The sequence below is a fragment of the Miscanthus floridulus genome, chromosome 8 (assembly GCF_019320115.1).
Source record: "Miscanthus floridulus cultivar M001 chromosome 8, ASM1932011v1, whole genome shotgun sequence".
Taxonomy (NCBI): Eukaryota; Viridiplantae; Streptophyta; class Magnoliopsida; order Poales; family Poaceae; genus Miscanthus; species Miscanthus floridulus.
In genome coordinates, this window is record NC_089587.1 from 189,469,135 (window position 1) to 189,475,444 (window position 6,310).

Consider the following 6,310-nt stretch of genomic DNA (forward strand, 5'->3'; position numbering starts at 1 on the left):
TGGATGGTAATGCACTTCTAAATTGTAGTCCTTAATTAGCTCTAACCATCTTCTTTGTCTCATGTTCAGCTCTGGTTGGGTAAAGATATACTTGAGACTCTTGTGGTCAGTATATATATGACATACATTGCCCAACAAATAGTGTCTCCATATCTTTAATGCATGAACAACTGCTGTAAGTTCTAAATCATGTGTAGGGTAGTTGACTTCATGTTTTCTCAATTGCCAAGAAGCATATGCAATAACTCTTCCTTCTTGCATAAGCACATATCCCAAACCTATTCCCGATGCATCACAAAATATATCAAAAGGCTTTTCAATGTCTGGTTGTGCTAGCACAAGTGCCATAGTCAACAATGGGAAACATACCCATCATTACTAGTTCTCCTTCTGGGATGGATTCCACCTGAGTATAGAAGACCCTTCTAGTTTTCTTCTCAGCCTAACCCTTCTGACCGTTCTAAGCATTGCCCTTGTACTAATTCTGAGCTTGAGCAACAGGGGCTTTAGGTGCATCAGAATTGTTCTTCCTAGGATACGGACATTCTCAGGAAAAATGTCTGGGTTTACCACAATTATAGCATGGATAATTATGATTCTGGGGAGTAGCATTGTGGTTTGCATTATTTGTATTATTTTGCTACTGCGGTGCTTGATGAGGATAATGCGTATTAGTTGCAGGGCGAATAAAGATTTGCTGCCTACCTTGGCCTTGTTGTGGGCGGAATGGCGTACGGTCATGATTCTGAGGATGGTAGACTATCTTTTGACGCTTTCCACTCGACAATCCGAAAGCAGATATTTTCTTTTTCTTTGCCTCCTTGTGTCGGCGGTAATTCTCCTCTGAAGCGATAGCAATGTTGATTGTCTCATGATAAGTTGTGTTACCACAAGTTGCCATCATGGTCTAAAGTTTAGTGTTCAGGCCTCTAAGAAAATGATTCTTCTTCTTCCTGTCAGTATTCACATACTCTATAGCATACTGCGACAGGTGATTGAAGCACCCAACATAGTGCATCACCGGGTGCTCCCCTTGTTTAAGAGCCAAGAACTCTTCTAACTTCATGGTCATTACCCCATCTAGAATATAGTGTGCCCTGAAGGCATCCTTAAACTCCCTCCAGGTGATTTGGTGACCAGCGAGCTGTACTGCTACCAAATTTGCCCACCAGGCACCAGCAGCTCCTCGGAGTTGCTGTGCCACAAACCTTGGTTTCTGAACCTCGGTATAGTGAATCAGCTCAAACTTTTGCTCTATTGTCCTAAGCTAATCGTCTGCTTCTAAAGGTTCTTCTACCTTAGAGAACACAGGTGGATGTGTGTCAGTAAAATCAACATAGGTTGACTCGTCATTTCCATTATTACAACAGCCACGATTAGGGTATGGTGCCTGTTGGTTTTGCGCCAATTCCCTTAACAACCTAGCATTCTCTACCGTTGCATTAACGAGTGCGGCGATGGCATCCACCATAGTCAAAGGCATTGGTGGAGGATTTGGGTATTCATCATCGTCATACGAGCCACTAGCACCAGCTCGGGTGATAGGACGAGGCATCTGTTAGAGAAACACATTTACTTACATTATTCTTTATTGAAAGCATTTAAAAGGTTTCATGCTACATAGGGTTACTTATGTAAATTACATGTCTTGTATCCCACAAGACAACCCTGGTTTACTAGGAAAGCAGTAAAGGAACTATTACTACTCCATGCTCTCAATCATCGGTGTCCGTGCCCATACCGGACGAAACCTCATCTTCATCTGAGAAGTACACTAACTCCTCAGGATCCTCCTCTTCATCATTCTCGACTTCTCCTGGATCTACAATCATTTCTTCATCTGTAACTTCACCATCCCCATGAGGAGGATGAAGTTGAGCGTACAGCATGTGGACATTCTCATGAAGAATGGCATTGTCCATCTCCAGGTCTTCTACGTAGAACTCCAACTCATGGACGCATTCATTGGCCGCTTCCTCTCATGTCTAGGCTTCATTCCATAGCTCCATGGTCATGGTGATGCCCCTTTGCATTTTCGCCAGCTCTTCTTGATCTTTGGCATGAGCTCGACGAAGAGTGTTGAGCTCCTTGGTAAGGTTCTCGATGTTGGTGGGGTTGCTTGAAGATCCTTCATCTCCTAGTTTCTTGGAACTTCCTTCACCAAGCTCATGGTTTCGTGGTGCCAACTGGTGACGAGGGACTCCATGAGGTCCGGTGGACTTGCGTGCAGTTACCTTGGTCTTTGCCATAGCCTGTAGGATTTAAGGTAGGACTTTAAGAATAGCTTGAGGATAATGGAGGTTAGCAAGAATGGGATTGACATTTCTTACCCAACCATTATTAAGGGGAATTATTATGCAAGGTGCTCAAGAATGATGCATGAATCGATCTTACGAATCTAGGTACAAAAGATTTATACAATCATAAGTACTAGATTTTTAATACATAGGACAAACCTAATCATATTATCTGCCATGAACTTTTAAATAAGATAGAATTGAGTCTAGATCAAAGGTAAGAAGAAAGAAATTTGAACTTTAAAATATCAAGTTTACTTTCTTTGATCCAAATCAATTTGAAGGTTTTTCAAAGTAACCTACAATGATCTTAGATGGGAACTGCTCCGATACCAGCTGTGGTAGAACCTCCTAAGAAATCAGGCCCACATGCACCTATCGTTATCCTAACAGACCTCAGATAGCGTACATGAGTTCCCAACAACTCAACAGGTCTATCGGGTGTCCTCGGGAAAACCCGAATCATCCACGATTCTCTTTTCAAACAGGATCCCAATCACAGACATTGCAGATTACAACAGTTTATCCAAATATATACATCAGAGTAAAGATAGCGGAAGTCTTAAGATAACATAGTTTACAAACCAGTTGTTTTCAAACTTGCAATACCATAAGTGTCATACAACCATAGTAGCGGGATAATATTACATTAACATTATTTATCAAACAAACTAGTGCCTTGTCCAAAGGCCATTCATCACTCCTCATCGTCATCGACTTCAAACACAGACATGCAGCAGGGACCAAAACAAGCCTGCGCATGCAACTCACCTGCAACAAGGGTTAACAAACCCTGAGTACAAAAGTACTCAACAAGACTATCCCGACGTAATAGGGGGTGAAAGACTTTAAAGATGCAGGTGTTGGGACAAGGTAAGGATGTAGCAAGATTCAAAAGTTCTTTGCCAAAAGCTTACTATTCTTCATCCTATTTTCAAGTTTTACTCCAAGTCCTTTTTGTTCATTATCTTAAACTAAGTGTACCTTTCCCATATCCCAATCATCTCATTCCATTCTTTTTCTCATGTTTTAGTAATTCACCAGTCCTGTATTGCTTCTGTAATGAATCGAGTCTCCATATCCGTGGAGCACCAGCAATTCGAATTGATTCAAGTCCCAGCTGGGGATTCCTTATCACATGACATATGTAGAACTTAATCTTGCATATATCAATCTCGCTACCGGATCTTCCTATACTAAGTTGTCTCCACGCCACCCGAGAGCACAGCACACCTCAAATCCGGCCACATTCCAGCCACGAGGGTACACGCTACTCCCGCCATCTCTCCACTCCTAGTGCATGGGCATTCGTCTTAGTATCGGATTAGCCGAAGTAGGCTTACCGGAGTATGTGACCAGTACTACAAAGTTGCTCGTTCAGAAGATCCACAATGAGTGGCCTTTAAGTGACATAGTCGGCAACATTACCCAACATTCAAGATAAGTCACCCGACTAGTCTCTAGTTTATTCTATCTTCTTTCTTTCTTTGGCCAGTATGCCATCTTTGATTGTATCGAAACTTTTACTTTGAAAGCCTACCATAAAGCATACTAAGCATTCTACGCCTTTGTAAATAAAATCATCTTCAAGGATGGTAAACAATTAACAAGGTAGGCAATGCATCAAGTAGGTAACATTTGAATTAATCAACTTAATGCAATAGGTAACATAGGTGATAAACTTTTCAAAGTAAACAAGGTAAGGGTTTAATGCATAAACTGGGCTTGCCTTCGTTGATGATCTCAGGTTCCGGATTAGTACCACAATTATCGAATCCCGTGACAATCGGGGATTCTTCTAGAACTTGTTTAACTAGAATCGTTTCACTCTCAGATTCTACACAAAATGATAACATATGCTTTAACATGATGATAATGTAAACATGATGCTGTCATGGTACATGAAATATAACAACACTTCGAATACAACTGTTCTTCACGATACAGTTGCAAGCCAACAAAACCAACTTGTAAATCTACCATCAAGGATCATACATGTGACTTGACCAAACTAATCTTGAAACCCTACTAGTCACAAAACATGACCAAAACAAGATCAAACACTAATCTAACACTTAGGGCTTGTTTGGCAGGGCTCCTCTCCGGCTCCGGCTCCAGCTCCTCCAGAGGAGCCCTGCCAAACGTTTTCTTGGAGGAGCCGTTTTTCAGTAAAAAACAGAGGAGCCGGAGCCGTTTTGGAGGAGCCACAATTTGTGGCTCCTCCAAAACGGCTCCGGCTCCTCCGGAGGAGCCCCTCGGGAGGAGCCGTGCCAAACAAGCCCTTAGGGTTTGCTTTTATTTATTTTTGAATTAATTTGGAAATAAGCCCAAAAATGAACTTGTTCCAAATGACCTAAAAATTTTATGTAAGCTTCCTCATCACAAATTAGTGTACCAAAACAAATTTCATAATTTTTGGAATTATATAGTGGCCTACAAAAATCATAGAAATTGCATTTATCAATTAATGAACTGAATATTTGAACATTAAAAATTTATTCAAACTTCAAGTTTCATATTTTTAAACCATACTAGAACATGTACAGAAGCTACACACAAATTTTTAGAATTTTTAGAGCTATGATTATTTTCCTAGAAATTTCCAAAGATTCAGCACTATTCAAAATTAGAAAATATCAAAACCTTACTGTTCTTCTCTTTCTATCTCACTGACAACCCAACCCCACTCGTCAGTGACACATAACAGGACACGGCGGCGCTGCCATCACTGGCCGGCCCAAAACGTGTCGACGACGATGCTCTGGCGAGGCAGACCGCACCTAAATGATCTACACCATCCTACGAATCCATCCTAGTCCTTAGAACGGCAGCAGGCGCACCGGAGGAAGCTCCACGCCGGCCATGGCGACGCGGGCATGGCGGCGCACGGAGTAATCCCGGCAACGAAGCAGTAGAGACTAAAGCGAAGCGAGCATCACGCTCAGGAGCTCACCACGATCACGCCGGTGCGTTTGGTGAAGACGGAGATGGTCTGGAGCAGCCTAGCCACGGTGAGGTCAGTTGTGGCGGAACTCCGGCCGGTAACGGGGAAGACGTGCTGCGCTGGGCGATTCCAGCCAACCCAAATGACGCGAGCAAGCCTATGAGGAGCGCTAGGTCACGGCGATCATGCTGGTGTTGCTAGGCACGACTGGAAGGGGTCGACGGCGGCTACGGCGAGTGGCGGAGCAGAGCAAAGAGGAAAAACGAGAGACGACGGCGGCGGTTGCTGCTATTTATAGACGGGAAGGGGACATCCGGCGTCGACAGCGCATGAACGAGCTCGCCACAGTGCCGACTGTGTGTCAACGCATGAGGAAGCGGCGCAAATCGATCGGCAGCGACAACTGCGTGGCGCCGGCGGCAAGCAGAGAGGTGGCGCTCGGCTGATTTTCAATTTTGAAGTATTTACAGAATTGCCACTACGTTAAATTTGCAAATTACTCACAAATTTTCTAAAGAAGTTGAAAATCTCCAAAAATGAAAGTTGCTCAACTTTTCAAACTCTACAACTTTGCTTCAAGGAATATTTTCAAATTCTACCTCCATTTTGAAATTTGAATTTGGGGTGCATTTGAGTATTTGAATCATTTCAAAATTACTCCAAATTTTATATGTAAACTTTAAAAACTTTGAATACCAAAGTTGATCCTTATAAAATAATCTTCAACTTTGCTTTTTGCCTCAACCCCAAATTCCAAGTGGATTTTGAATTAGTCAAAAGGAGCAAAAATGACTTTTATGATTTGAATTTGAATTCAAATTTGATTTGTTTACCTTTTACTTTAACTTTTGATTTTTGACCAGTAACATGGCCCATTAGGGTTATTTGAGTCAAATGACACATGGCCTCACATGATCACATGAAATTTGACCCTTGTGGTCATGATCTTTATTTAGGGTTTTGAATCACATCACATAAAATAACAACATTATGAAATAAAGCTTATTTAGTGAATGCATTCAAAATTTTCTACTTTTTGAATGCTTTGCAATGCATATGATGTCATGTC